Source organism: Vulpes lagopus, chromosome 17 (genome assembly GCF_018345385.1).
Source record: "Vulpes lagopus strain Blue_001 chromosome 17, ASM1834538v1, whole genome shotgun sequence".
Lineage (NCBI taxonomy): Eukaryota > Metazoa > Chordata > Mammalia > Carnivora > Canidae > Vulpes > Vulpes lagopus.
The window spans coordinates 38,965,242-38,981,324 of record NC_054840.1 but is presented as its reverse complement, the minus strand read 5'-3'; the positions used below and the strand labels follow the sequence as shown (position 1 = coordinate 38,981,324).

Genomic DNA, 16,083 nt, shown 5'->3' with positions numbered 1-16,083 from the left:
GCTTAAAGAATCCTAGGTGAGGGGGTTGGGCTAGGATTGCCTTTTGTCCTAAGCAAAGTGTCAACATCGAAGCAGTTGCGTCCCTAGAAGAACAAGGACTTGTTTCAAGGACTTGTCAATGGGCTGTAGGTAGTAAGGAAATGTAATAATTTCTCTTTTGCCTACACGGTTAGCCTTTGCTGTGTAACAATCCACTCTGAGTTCTTTATTCTCACAGATGGAACATGCTAGTAAGGTAGCTGGGGCAGGTGGTATTGTCCCTGTACTGGTTAGCCTTTATTATATAATAACCACTCTGAATTATTTATTCTCATGGAACTCAGCTGGGTGGCTTTGCTTATCTCAGCAGTGTTTGCTCATGTGTAGTGGGAGTTGGTTTGACTTGGCTGGAGAGACTTGGCTGGGACACTTGGCTCTGCTTCACACGTCCCTCATCGTCTTCAGGTATATCCTTCCCATGGTGATGACAGAAGCTTAAGAAAGCAAGAGGAAACATTCAAGTTCTCTTGGTGTAGACCTGGCACCAATGAAGTCTTATTTCTGTTGACTAGAGTCACACGGCTGAGTCTAGAGTCAGTGTGGAAGAGGATTACCAAGTTACTTGGCAAAAGATAGGGGGGTAAGGAATTGGGTCATTAATATACCAACTACTGCACCCCACTTTATAAGTACTGAAGCAAACACCTAGAGATGAAGTAACGTTTTCAGCGTCTACAGCTCCTTGGTGGTCAACTGGAATAAAAACCTGTTTTACCCACCCATCTGATGTATTCTTAAATGAAAAATATGACCCACAGGGAAGTGGTGGGTTGGTTATAGCTCTGTTACAGTGCCTGGTGGCAGTGAACACTTGGATAAATCTCTGGAAAATAGATTCAATTTTTAAAAAAGCCTTGGCTGTCAAAATCTGATTTCCTGGTTGAGTGAAATGGCTTTTTTGTTCAGATCCTTTGAGTCTAAATTTATTTTACATGAATTTACTTAAGAAATTGATTATAATTCCCTCTACATTTGGTGCTGCAGGGGGTATAATTGGAAGTTTAGAGAGAAAAGACAGAAACAGCTTTAAACTATTCACATACCACCTAAATTTGCAGGAGGGTAAAAAAAATATGAGAGACTTTGAGGCAACTAGGTTACATTAGACTCTTTTTTAGTTTAACCAACCTTGGTCTCATGTAACATCAGTGCTCATTGGGAATTTTATCTGTTCATTTTGAAAAACAAGCTCTCAGGGTTTTGGCTACTTGTCACTGTTCTCCCTTTACAATTTTTTAGCACATATCACTCTAGGAGAAACTCGAGGCTATGCAGTGTCTCTGACACATGCCCTTCAAGATGAAGCCTGTCTGTCTGTGTCTGTGTCTGTTGCTGTCAGTGATGGACATGCTGATATGGTCAAGTTTCAATTTGTTGTTAAATGTTTTTCACTTATTCAAAACCTATTAAAATTTCTACTACAGTGGAATGTCTTTGGGGATTCGGGTTAAAACTGCCACTGAAACATCCTGGGCATGCAGGATCTTACCTGAGGAAACCACCCCATTGACAGCCAAAAAAACATTTGGAAATTGTAACTTGAAAGTGAAGCCTTAACAGTTTTGAGGCTGGACCTGGCTGACGGGAATGTCTAGGGATAAGGACATCTGCGACACTCAGATGCGTGGAGTTGAGGGCATTGGAAGGGGAGAGGCTTTTCCATACAAGGCATTGCAGGATGGCACTGAAAATGTTGTTGGCTTCTGGATGGTGGGCCTCTATGTTGTGTTGGAGAAATAAATTCTTTTGCTGGCCAAGGTTCTTTAGTACCACTCATAGCCAATCATCAACATGTGGTTGATACTGGTGGCCTATGATTCCACTTGTCCCTCTCTATGCAGTCATTATGTCACCACCCCTCCTCTAGTAAACTCACCTTAAATATCATGTGGGGGGTGGTGGTGTGTTGTGCCACAAGTCTGCCCTTTGCAGCTTGAGTTCCATGCTTTTTTTCTTATCTGTCTTCCCTCCTTATTCTCTTCCGTTTCTGACCCTCCCGTCTGCAGGTAGACAGGATTTCAGTCTTGTTTCTCTACTTTCCCTTGGGCTTATTGCTCAGCCCATTTTCCCAGCTATGACCTTGCCCCCTGTTGATAATGGCTGTGACCACTCATCCTTATCTCTACTGCCTTTTGCTTCCTTGCATATACACCTTCACTTCAACCAGCCAGAGGACCCTCCCTATCCAAGAGAGGTGTTCTCATGAGACCCTCCTGTGCCCACGTCTGCCGAGGATTAACTGGACCCCTCCAATCTTTCCTGTGTCCAAAAAGTGTTCTTGTCTAAGAGCCTGTAACTCCAGCCCTCTTTCTCCACCTCAGAATCCCGTTTGCATCTTTGCTTTGCACGCATGCTCCATTACCTGTCTGACCAGTATCCTGAACATCTTGACCACAGTGCTTTGTAGTTATGTGTCTTCAGCACTAGGTGTAAGCTGCTTGGTCATAACAGCTGTCACTTACTGAGTGTCCTTAATGGGCTATGATGGCTAATTTTCTGTGTCAAATTGGCTAGGCCAGGGTACCTGGCATTTGGTCAAACATGTCTGGATGTTGCTGTGAAGGTATGTTTTAAATTAGATTAACATTTAAATTAGGAGGCTTTGAGTGAAGCAAACTATGTTCCATAACTTTCATAATGTGTGTGGGCCTTGTCTAGTCAGGCGAAGGCAGTAAGAGGATAAGGACTGCTAAAGGGGACAAAGATGGAGTTCTGCCAGCAGCTGCCTTTGGACTCAAGCTGTGCCACAATTCTTCTCTGGGTCTCCATAGAAGGCTCATCAGCCCACTGGACTTGTCAGTCCCCACAGTCACATGAGCCGATTCCTTGAAATAAAGCATGTGCTCCCCACTGCCCACCTATTGACTGTGTTTCTTTGGAGGACACTGACTAATACCAGGGACAAGCACTATACTAATGACAAATGTGTATTATCTCATTTAACACTCAGACAAGCCTTTTTAGTGGGTAATAATAATTTTAGTGGGAAATAATAATTTCCATTTGAAAAGAGGATTGAGAGTCACGGAAGAGACAAAGGACTTGTCCAAGGTCACATAGCAAGTGGCAGAGAGGGAAAGTGAACTGGCACTTGCTTCATGCTAAAGCCAATGGTCTTACCATGACTGTTTTCTTTGTCTTGAAATCTTCAATGCCTTATCTAGCTCCTGACACCAAGTAGGAGCCTGGTTATTTTTTTTAGAGGCTTAAAACAACACAAATTTAGTATCGTACAGTTTTTGTGAGTCAGGAGTCTGGAGACAGGCTAGCAAGGTGCTCTCTTCATGTTTCACCAGCTGAAATCATGGTTTGGCCATTGCTGCCATATTCTCTGAGGCTCAGGATTCTCTCCCAGCCTTACTAGCTGTTGGCAGAATCCAGTTCCTTGTGGTTGTAGGACTGAAATCCCATTGTTTTGTGGGATGTTGGTTGGATGCTTCTCTCCAAACCCCCTTGCTGACTCACTGGCCTTTGCACAACAGGGCAGTTTACTTCTGCCTTGAGGCCAACAGGGCAGCCTCTCTCTGGAACTTCACCTTCATCTGAAGGGTTCACCTGATTAAGTCAAGGCCACCTAGCATAACTTGCCTTTTGATTTATTATTCAACTGGCCAACTGACCAGTAACCCTAATTATATCCACAAAATTGCTTCTTCTGTCAAATGTATGATGATCCTGGGCATGATACCCCTTCAGACTCACTCAGGGGAAGGGGAGTATACAGGGCATATACACCAGACTTGGGGCCTGTCTTTGAATTCTGCCAGTTACAGACACAAGAACCAGATCTAGGGGTGTCTCCCAGCAGAAGAGCCTTTCCAAGTTCTTTTAATCTTTTTGTTTCAGTACTTGTTAAAAACATGACCCTGAAATGAGGTAGAGGGAATTCTGGCTTTCCCTCCTTCCTGTGTGTCAGCTCTAACTTCCTGTTTTCACTTGGCAGATGAGACTGAGTGGGCTTGCTGCTACACTGCACCAGCGTGGGCAGAAACAGAGTGCGCTTGGCTAGGGTGCATCTGGGCTCTCCCTGCTGCCTATGTCCTGTGGGTGGTCAACTTCCTCCTATTCCTTAGGAGATCTCATCTATATTTTTAGATACCAAAAAATTATTCCATTAATACATGCACACTATAGAAAAAATAAACAGGTGTAGGAAGAAAAATTAACATAAAGAAGCATGAAGAAAATGAAAATTACCCTCAACCATACCACCCAATTGTCAATATTTTGCTTTAGAGCTTTTCAGATTTTTTTCACACATATTTTTACACGTGCACTTTATTTATTTATTTATTTATTTATTTATTTATTTATTTTTATTACTTTCAGAGGTAGAATTTAATGATTCATCAGTTGCATATAACGCCCAGTGCTCATTACATCACCCACTTACCCCATCTCCTCACCTACCTCCCCTCCAGCAACCCTCAGTTTGTTTCCTATAGCTCAAAGTCTCTTAAGGGAGCCTGGTAAATATTTAAGCAACTGAATGAAGCCAGATTTCACTCTATTTTGTTACTTCTTTCTCTTACAGAAAAAAAAATTGCAGGTAATATGTAATACCTAGGACTTTATACTACATGATAACCTATAAAATCTTGAGCTCCAAATTATTGTGTCTTCATCTGGATAAACCTGTGATAAGAAATTGGTTGGAGATATCATGTGTTATAATTCTGTTGTGATTTTTTTGGCTTGCTTTATGACTGTCTTTAGGATCCTGGTGAGGATTTTACAAGTGCCTTCCATCCTGCGTGTGGTGGATATGGTAGACTGGCCCCCAACACCTATTCCAGCTTCCTTCTGGAATACACCTTCTAGTATTACAGTCTGGGAGGCTACAGGCCACATCCCCAGCCTCCCTTGCAGTTCTGGCTGTGGACATGAGTTGGATTCTGGTCCTCAGAGCCAGCTCACTGAGGCTTGGAGGGTGCCAGTGCAGAGAGCCCCTCATTCTGCTGCTACCAGGGAGGGTCATGTGATGGTGGGGTTGGCCGTAGGAGGGTTTCAGGTGCTTCACCAGACCCACGGAGGTGGTGGGGGTGATGTGAACCTCACAGCAGTATTGGCAGGTGGCTCTCTATTCCGGCATCACTTGTTTTGAAGGTGGGGGAATCTTGGGTTGCAGCCTGTGCCCCTTGTTTGGAGCAAGAGGACACAAAACTCCCTGTAGGAAGGTGGGGTGTCATAGGGCAGACTGCCAGCCCCATCTCTAACTGGCAGAAGTAGCGGCTCCCTTGAGGTCCAGTTTGGCATCTCATTGTGGGAGTTATTGTGGTGGCCCGGCTGTATCTCCCAAACCTTCTGATGATTTTATAGGAACTTAGTTCCCTGTATTAAGTCACGTTCTGCTTAAAATAGCTAGAGTGGCCCATACATGAGTGCTGCCCGACGTGGAAGCCTTAGCAAGGGTAGAAATGTGTAGCTGATCCATTCATTGGCTCATTAGTCGGTTTTCCACTTTTAGCTTCAATGTACAGCCAGAGTCTGTCTGTGGCTCTCTGCCACATTCATTGGAGGGAACAGGTAATGGAAGGGAGCCCACAAAGAGAACTTTTACCAAAGTGACCTCAATCTGAACTGACCTCATCAGAGAGAAGACTGTACTGCATGCTTTCTCGGGGGCATCTTCTCTGCCTCTTACCGCTGGTGACTCCTTCCATCTTGAAATCTTCTCTTCCTTCTCCTGCCCCTTTTAATCCCTGAATGATGACATATTTTCTTTTAAGCCAGTTAATAAGGAGCTCTCTGCTACATGAATATTTCTTTTTTTAAATAAAGATTTTATTTCCTTATTCATGAGAGACACACAGAGAGAGGTGGAGACACAGGCAGAGGGAGAAGCAGGCTCCCTGCAGGGAGCCCGATGTGGGACTCGATCCCAGGACCCTGGGATCACACCCTGAGCCAGGGCAAATGCTTAACTACTGAGCCACCCAGGTGTCCCTACATGAATGTTTCTACATAAGCCCTCTATTGCTTACTTCTGAATACAGAAAAATTATCCCAATGCCAAAATAATGTATTTTTGTCTTGTGAGATTTCATTCCAGGCAGTGCACATGGTATTTTGCCAATTATACTCTTGTCACTTGTCAATTAAAGAAGGAGTAGAAAAATGTGGGGATTAAAGAATGATGTCATGGGTTAGATTCGAAACTAAATTTTATCTCTCATAGGGATGAGACATTATACAGACGCTGTCTTTCTCTTCACATTGAGATGAGTCAGCTGAAGGCCAGAGAGATATATACGGAAATGCTCCCAGGCTCACAGTGTGACTGGTGGCAGAGCATGGAGTTACAACTGTGGGTAGTGTTCTTCCCACCACGTTGTGTGGCTGAACTCACAAACAAGGCTTTGGTTTAACCTGTTTATTGTGTAGTTGAGCATGAGCACATAATAAAGGGAAAGATGCATTTTTTTTTACTGTGTTTTTGCTACATGTACAGGTATTAATTGAGATTATTTTCTAAATAGAATCATGTTTTTGTAATCATAGGAAGTGGCATGTTGGGGTTCTTTTTAAGTAGGACTGCTGCAATGCTAAACGCACATTTAGTACCTAAACATTTGCTAAATTTTTAATATAAATGGTTAATTTTTAACCATTGATTTTTGGGCTGATATTAATTATCATCATTATTTATTTAAAGAGCACTAGAGACATCTAGGATAGTTTAAGAGAAATCAGATGTCATTATAAAAGGTCAAGGGCAAGTTGGCCCCATTTCCTCTGATTACATTCTGAATGTGCCAGAAGGTATGTGGAGCTCTGTTATCCAGAGAAAGTATCATTCCAAGGGGGTGACCGCTGAACCCATAGCAAGCTGCCCATGGTTCAGTTGACTTTGTTGAATTTTTAGAAAATGAGAATTTAATGAATTCCAGATGGGGAGAGTATTAGTTCCACAATGTTTTAAATCTTCTCTACAGGGCATAAAGAATCACACTGTCAGGGTTCTTTGGAGAAATAGAATCAATAGGATATACACACACACACACACACACACACACACACACACACATATAGAGATGTATTATAAATTTATTTAATAAATACATATATATATATACATATATTTATTATAAGGAATTGGATCAAGAGATTATGGAGGCTGACAAATCCAGGATCTGTAGTCAGCAAGCTGGAGACCCAGGAGAACCTATGGGGTAGTTCTAGTCTGCAGGTCTGCATGCTTCAGTCCTGAAGAGAGGATGTTTCAGTTCACATCCAAAGGCATGAAGAGACGGATATACTAGCTTGAAGGCAGTGAAACAGGAAGTTTCCCTCATTTGAGGGAGGGTCAGCTTTTTTGCTCTATTCAGGCCTTCAACTGATTGTATGAGACCCACTCACAGTAGGGAGGGCAATCTGCTTTAGTCAGTTTACCAGTTCGGATGTTAATTTCATTCAGTAATATCCAGAGACACATCCAGAATGATGTTTGACCAGATGTCTGCTTACCCTGCAACCCATTCAAGCTGACATAAAATTAACTGTCATAAGCACCAAATACAATTGAGAGAGTTCAGTAAAGGCTTTCTGAGAATGCTGAGATTTCCAATGTTGGAATGTTTGGGGAGGCAGGATATTGTTAGGATGGAGAGTCCAAATTCTACCTGCTAATAAGAATAGTGATCTTGGCTTTCTGTTCCTTTCCACCAATGGACAGATATGCCAACTCCATTTGTTACACTCAGTCCTGGGGAAGGTGCTGTGGGGGATGGCAGAGGACAGAGCCCTGCTTTCAAGGAGTTTTGAGTCCTCTGGGGTGACCAGACTAATACATGTGACTCAGACAAAGAACAATGACGTGACAACAAGTGGCAGTGAAGGTGTTTTCAGAGGGAGAGAGGCCAGCATGGGTCAGTAGTTCTCAAGTCTCATGCTCTAATGTCTGGAGACATTTGTGATCGTCACAAATGGGTAGGGGTGTCCCTGGTATTTAAGGGTCCTGTCAGACACCCTGCAATGCACAGGACAGCCCTCCATAACAAAGAATTGTCTGGCTTAAAATATCAATGGCTTTAAGTTGAAGAAACCCTGATATAGGCTAGAGCAATGAGATCAGGCTTTATGGAGGTGGTAAGATTTAATTTACTTTTTGATTCATTTGTCTTCCTAACCATTAAATATTTATCTAGTGCCTACCATTCTCTAGTGTCTGTTTTGTCCTGAGGCTATGGTGGGGAACCAAGTAGTTCTGTGGGTATGGGTCTTACAGTTCCATGGGAAAAAATAAAATTTAGAAAAAAAATCAAAACCAAGTACAATGATTATTAGGAGGGGTACAGAATGCCAAGGGAACACATCACAATGAGATCCACCTGAGTCAGAAGGTCAGGAAAATCCTTTTCTTAAGGGATATTATAGGGAAATATCCTTTAAAATACAACTCGAAAGTGGGAGCTGACCACATGCATGAGATGGAATGGATGTGTGTAGGAGTTGGGGTGCAAGGAGAGGGGCACTGTTTGAAGCTGGTGGAGCAGCTTATGTCTAGGATGGGAGGTGAGGGAGAGGGTAGCAGTTGCAAAGAGAAGGATGGAGAGGTGAGGTTCTGGAGAGGCAGAGCCTGTGTCTGGGAGCACCTTGAGTCATGCCAAGAGTTCATGTCTCATCCCATTTCTATTGTCTTTAGACAAGAAAATATTTAAGACTTTAAAGTTTTAAAGCAATGGAGTGCCAGGATGGGATTTAAATTCTGGCAGGTTCACTTCTGCTCCAGTGGGGTGATGTGTAGGTGGGGAGCATAAGGGTGCCAGCAAGGCAGTGGGCTGGGTGGGGCCAGACAGCAGGAACTCTCAGGGTGCGTGTGGTGAAAGCAGACCTGACAGCTACCGAAAAGGTAAGAGAAAGGGCACTCGGTAGGTAGAAAGTGCAAGAAGGGAATTAAAGAAGGTATCCCCATTTCTGACTGGGATGAGTGGGTATTTTGGGGTGCCATTTCTAGGATACACGGGAATGGGTGCTCACTTCTTTGGAGGTAGTTGGAAGCATGTGAATCACAACATGGAATGATGTTGAGTTTAGTTCTGGATATGCAGAGTTTGAGCTTCTGGAGAGGTCTGCTAGATGTACAGTTAGCCCCGAGAGCTCTGGGCTCACGATGGTCATCTAAGAGTCAATGAGATTGGAGGGTGAGGATAGGAGAATGGTGCTTGTAGAAATGACAACATTTAAGGACAAGTGGGAGGTGAGGAGCTTGCGAAGGCTTCTGAAGGAGGGACCAGAAGAGTGGAACTAACACCAGAGGAGTGCAGTGTTGGCGAAAATAGAGAAGAGTAATTTGAAGAAAAAAGAGGTATGGTGTCCTCTCCCACTGCTGACTATTGCTCAGGATAAGGCCTCAAACTGTCCCTGCCTTTGGGAACACGGTGGTCCATGGAGATCTTGGGAGAGCAGTCCCATACGGAGCACGGCAGATGGAAGCCAGGCTAGGGTGGATCAAGGAGAAAAGGGGAGCAGAGAGCATCTGCAGAAATGAAAGCTGGAGCCAGGGGCATAGTCAAGCTGTTTAACAATCAGTACATCATGGAGCTGACCTACCAGAATGGCTGTGGGCTGGTGTGGCACCAACGCATTCTGATCTGGATCAAACCTGGCTGTAGCTCTGGTGGGCATATTTTCTAATAAAGTGGCAGGGCAGCTTGTTTGGACATTTAGTTTGGGGGAGAAAAAGGAAAATCTGGGACATGTGGTTGTTAGGGGGTGACCCATCCCTGGAAGGATGGTGATTCATTGATTCATTTGGTATAGAGTCTGAAGCAATAAGAGAACAAGACAATGTCAAGGTCATTCGAAGGTGACTTCAGTAAGATCTTTCAATTCTCACATCTCTGAAATGCAGGTATTTATGCCTATAACCTAATTTGTGGCACTTCTGCAGAAAATTATTAGCTAAATAGAATAAAACGTATGGCAAAGATGAAACTTCCTATATATTTTAGATAGTGTATAAGTCTTACCTAGCAAGACACTTCCATTAGCACAAAAAATAATGGCCTTTTTCAACAAGATGACTGTCACAAAGAAAAAATGTAGACAGTCAAATGATTTATTTCCTCATCCGTATTGAGTTTATTCATGGGGAGATTCACCTTGTGAACTAGTAATTTTCTGGGCTAAGAAAAAGCAGCAGGCAGTTTTCTTTTTAGAAAAGCCTTCCCCCCACCCTGCCTTTTTTTTTTTTTTTATACGATGGATTTCTTTTGGCCTAAAAAAATCATCTAAGTCTATGGCTTTGATATCAGGGAAAAGGCTTCTTTCAATTGCTTTAACCTTTTTCAAAAAGTGACCTGTTGGGATAAATGTTCTCATGCTGAGAATCAAGGTTTTATCCCATTTCTAAAGTAAGGTGGCCAGAACAGGATGCAGAGCGCTTTCTCGAAGTGGTTTAAGAAAAATTCAAGATCTCAGACTGAGGGAAAGAACTCCAATGAAAGGTCAAGTGTAAGACCCATACTTAAGGCCATTAGACAAGTAAAAAGATAGACCTTGACCTCCTGCTGGGTGTGGCTGACCCCAGAACAGGGGACCCTGCACAGGACCAGGAATCTGGGCACCAGCTCAGGGGAAGGGTTTTAGCAGATCCTTTCTTTCCTTTTGGGTGAATAATGGCGGCAGGGAGTGTGGGCAGGCAGGGGAGTGGGTCTGGGTGGCAGAGGTTGGTGTGCGGTGGGGCAGAGAGGTTAGAACCGAACTCACATAAATGAGGTCCTTGGGTTTCGGATTAGAGGCACGAATGATGATGCCCCCCCCCCTCAGGTCCTCACAGTGATGCCCAAGGGCCTCTGCTTAGATGAGGAAACATGTCCATCTCCCCGTCCCTCCAGCCCCTTCTGATGGAGGCTACTTTCCCGCCTCTTCCCCGGCCCTGCACGCACACAGCCTCTGGGGTTTGTACCCACTGTGGGGTTAGCAGTTCCTTTCCTGTCCTGCCCCTGATTAAGCTCAGATTCATATTCATTTTCTGTTCTCATTCAACCTCTTTGTGGGTTTCCTTACCCATCTCTACCTCCTGGACCCTGACCTGGGTCAGAAATGACTTCTGGCTTTTTAGAATTGCTTCTCACAGGTCAGTGCCTTAAAGTGGCATTGATAATAGAACTACATTTCATCCCTTCCAGGAGGCAGGTACAGTCCGGAAGGACTGTGATCCTATGCAGAAGGAGCCTCCATAGGAATTCAGGTGTGCAGGTGGGGGACAGAGAGGAGGGCTTGGGGCACGGGCTTTGTGACTGGTCCCATACACAGACCATGCACAGAGGGCTTACCTCCTGGAACAGAGACTGCTCCCCACTTACCCAGGCTTCCCTAAGATAGGCTGGGCCATGGCCCTGGTAAGAGGTGGGGGAGAAGCCATTAAATCATCCCATGTGACCCTCTTGTCCCCTCTTCCCTGGCCGTGGCCACCAGCTGGACATGCTCTAGATGGCATATACAGTCACAACATGGAGGAGGAGCAGCACTGAGCCACTTGAGCAAGAAAACTTTTATGATGTTAGGCAACCCCAGAGTCTGAATTTTCTTGTATGGCATCACCTAGCTCCAACTAACTCCTTCTCTTTCAAGGTCTTTTTCAAAGTGGTCTGAACAGGGGAAATGCATTTTCCCTGGGATTGACTGATACATATATTCAGCTCTTACCCTCGATCAGGATTTGGGATTTGGAAATCTGCGTGCATGATGATGATGTCTTCACTTGTGTCCCCCTTGGCACAGGCTTTGGAGCCTTTGAATGGGGCAGACCCCTGGGGAAGTTCTGGAGAAGTTGGGAGTTCTGTAGAAGTTCAACAGAAAACCAGTTTGTGTCTCCTGTGAGCTCCTGATCTTAAGGTTGTGGCAGACGGTGTGAAGTGTTTTTCAGGCCAACGTTCTTTAGTGGACACACCCTGGGACCTCCTTTGGCTACAGGTACGGTTCTCCATTTTCATGAAATACTGTGCTTTTTCTACACATGTCCCAGCATAATGAAAGCAGGTCAGAATGGAGCCTAAGGCAGGTTCTTGGGTTTAAAGGAGCTGCCCAGGGAACTTGGTTTAAGCAAACACCCTTCAAGAGCAGGGAATCCTGAAGCTGAATTTTGAGGACTACGCACTTTTCTCCTTCCTCACTTTAGGGACCCAGAATTCTGAGATTTCCAGTTAGAGGCACGCTCTCATGGGGGATTTTGGACTATGTTCATCTTGGGGGAGAGGAAAGCAGCTTCTTCTTCTTCTTCTTCTTTTTCTTTTGGCTTGGTGAAAAATTTAATTGTTGTCTGTATCTAAAATGTCTTCACAGAAAATTGTGGTTTGGCTTATTAGCTCTCAGCAGCCTGCTCCTGAGCTCTAAGGAAGCTTGCCTACTTCTGAGTTATTTGAAGATTTATTTATTTATTTATTTATTTATTTATTTATGATAGACACAGAGAGAGAGAGGGAGAGAGAGAGAGACAGAGACACAGGAGGAGGGAGAAGCAGGCTCCATGCCAGGAGCCTGACGCGGGACTCGATCCCGGGACTCCAGGATCGCGCCCTGGGCCAAAGGCAGGCGCTAAACTGCTGAGCCACCTAGGGATCCCCCTTCTGAGTTATTTGATCTTTCTTCTGGGCAAGAGCCATTTTGGGATGGTTCCCCCTCTTCTTTTTAACTTCTTTCTTAGGATTCTTCTCATGAACTTGATTGTCTTGAAGCAGCATGAGCCTTCTACATCTCCTCCCCCATATCTGGTGTTAGTGTTGTTCTTGGTGTATTGAGACAATTGTTTCTTGTAAGCATCTTTATCTTCTTCCTTGAGGCAATGCATATAGTCTGCAACGTTCTGACCCATGGATGTGCTTCCAAAGTCCTCCTGCAATGAATTCCTTGCTTTCTAAATTATAGCCAGGGGATCATTTGGTACCATGAGGTATAGACAGGCCTCCATCCACAGCTCCAAAACTTTATTTCCAGCTGAAGGGGTGGACCCTTATTTATTTCCACCTTCCAAATGAAGGGGTCCCTGGGTGGCTCAGCCAGTTAAGAGTCTAACTTTGACTCAGGTCATAATCTTGAGGTCCTGGGATTGAGCCCTGTGTGGGACTCTGTGCTCAGTGAGGAGTCTGATTGAGGATTCTCTCTCTCTCCCTCTCCCTGTACCCCTTCCACTTCTCATGCTCTCTCTCTCTTTCAAATAAATATATAAATCTTAAAAAAATTCCACCAAATAGCAGGTGAAGGCACCAGGTTGACTATCAAGGCTGTCCACATTGTATTCATCTCCAGTCACCTCTGCTTGGCCGTTGTAGGTCTCATCCAAGCCTACTGAGGAGTCCGTGGGCCAGCAGCAGGCTGGTATGGTATGCTGCCACAGAGTTTGTCAGGCCAGCCTTCACACCATACTTTGGGAGTTCATGAGCGTGAACTGTACCAACTTTCATGTCCCCTTCTGAATGGGCATAAACAATCTGACAAATGATCTCTCTGTTGGTTACATGAGCTATCATCCTGTATTTAGATGTATTGGACTTATTTTGATCCTGAATTACTAACTTTTCCCAAGCACAGTAATCAGTTTTACTCTCTTCTGAATTTCCCCTCGTATCTCTTGAAGTGAGCCTTATTCATGACAACTTTAACAAGCCTCAGCCTGTGGAACAGAGACCCATATCCATGCCCCTTATTTAGGGTTGGCTGCTTAATGCGTAGGGTCACCAGGGAGAAGTAGTTCCATGTTGAAATTATTTTCTTGTCCAGCCCATCTTTCTGTGGTACAACCTTGAATGTGACCTCCTTCCTGGTGACTCCAGGGATTAGTGGTAGTTGTCCTTAGCCTGAGTGGCTTCTCCAGAGCCGAGGAAACTTGCCCTGTATCTTTCCCCCATGAAGCTTACAGGCACACGCACAGCCAAATGGGACCTATACCAGTTTGGTCATGTGACTCTCTTGGATTCTTTGTGGTTGATTTGGGTAGCAGCTAAAGAAGTTTGAGGCAGGTCAGGGCCTTGACATTTTGCTCCTTGGTTTTTGTGATAGCCATGCTCAAACCAGTTTCAGTCACACACAAGACATTTATTGAAACAGCCTTAATTTGCCAGCAGGTCCCAAAGTGTGCAATAAGCTGTTCTGTGAGCTTAGTGGAGTCCCAGGTCCTGCCCCTTAGGTGTCATGACTCCCCACTGGGCAGAAGGAGGCTTGAGGCAAATACCAAGGCTGTGGAGGCAAATGCTGTCACCCTGACAGCTGGCATCAAACAAAATCCTCCAGGTCCAAGGTCTTACCATGTTGGGGTGGGTGGTTTAGGGCTGTTGTCACACATCTTCCCCAAGGGAAAGAGTTCAGGTATCGATGGATTTTTGCACACTCTTCCTGCAGGATGTTTTAAAAAATATTTTAGCCCTGTATCTTGAATACCTTTAATGTCACCATTGAAAGCTCATGCCCAGCAGCCATCATGATGATTAATAGGTCACTAATTGCACACACAGGAACCATTTTGGTATTCTGTAATAAGCCTTGCATGGTGACAACAGAAATGCCTGCAGTCACCACCATGGTGTCTGAGATTCCTGTTCAGAGCACTGGCAGTCCACCCTGAACTCTGCTTTCTTGACAAGGGTTCCAGCAGCTCACTTCACATCACATGGTATATCCGGAGTGCTTATAAGAGATATCCTGGCAGGGATATGGACAATGACATCGAGTGAGGGAGCCTGTGCTTCCAGTTCCCTTTGCCATTATAGGTGACAGTAATAGAGCAGCCGTTGCTGTGTGGGACACTTCACTGTCTCTTATACCTTACGTTCTTTTGCTCATGTGTTCCTCATGATAACGCAGTGGGGTTGTCTTATTAGCCCCATCTTTCAGATAAGAAAGCTGAAGTTCCATGATGTTCTAAGCTTTTCCAAAGTCAGTAGTTAGTGAGTGCAGAGATATTGACCCCAGTGCCTGAACTCCGAACATCTCTGCTACCCACTGGATTGAATCCAAACCAAAGGGCAGTCTAGCCAGTGAGAGCTGTGGCCAGCATGGCAGATATCAGGTGCTGGCTGGGGGTGCCCTAGGTCTGCTGATGGCTGGACCTCATTAGACACTCCTGGTCCCAATGATAAGAGGCCAGTATGGAATGTCTTGACATAGGAGCTTCAGTTTCCCAGGTATCTAGGGAGGGTCTGTTCAGATGGGTAGATGAAGGTTGGATTTAGGTCATCTCACAGCTGCCCAGAATTGTGGTCCAGGCTAATCCTCTAGCTGTGCCCCACCAGATGAGCCTTACCCCGCACTGAGAAGGTCCCTGGGTCCCTGGGAGCTTCCTTCAGGGTTGCCTGCACAAGTCTCTTTTTCTGCCTGGACCATAGGACTTGGTTTTGGCATGTGCCCTTGGGGACTCTCATCTTCTGTGGGCTACTCTTATAGATCCTGAGGAAGGCCTTTTTTTTTTTTTTTTTAATTAGCCCAAACTTTCTGCTCTACATGATATCCATTTGTACCAATGCAATTTACAGATGAGTTTGATGAACTTCAGTTCCTTAAAATTTCTCATTTAACACACATTTATGAGACCAATATCAGCACCTATGGAGTGATGCTATTGGTTGGGGCAGTGTATCACGGTGGCTGAACACTTGGGCTCTGGGGTCAGAAAGGTCACTCCCTAGCTGTGCTGAGCAACATATTTGACTTGTCTGTGCTTTAGTTACTTTATCGTACAAGGTAGATAAGATGGACTTGCCTCACAGGGTTGTTGGAGGATTAAATGAGTTGACCTATGTGAGTATTCACTCCCTGGCCAACTAAATTGAATGGATTTATGGCAAGATTTAAATAGTAATCTTTTCTAGAATTCTTTTTGTTGACCACATGATTTGCTGCAGAGGGTTTCAGGAAGGTGGATAGATGGGAAGAATGCACAGGAAGTGTCAGCAAGAGACATCTTGTCAGGACGCGGCAAGTGCCGCTGTGAATTTTCAAGCCATTGGTGAGTGGCTTGGTTCTCATCATCTTTATCTGAGTTTTACTTTGCTAAGTACTGTCCATCAATTTTTGAATATCTCAGTTATTTGAGGTCATTCATTCAAG

General features: G+C 44.5%; 1 pseudogene; it reads right to left on the bottom strand.

Annotated features, from left to right (window-relative positions):
- Positions 1–12,346: 12,346 nt before the first annotated feature.
- Positions 12,347–14,892, bottom strand: LOC121477406 (annotated as a pseudogene).
- Positions 14,893–16,083: the final 1,191 nt, after the last annotated feature.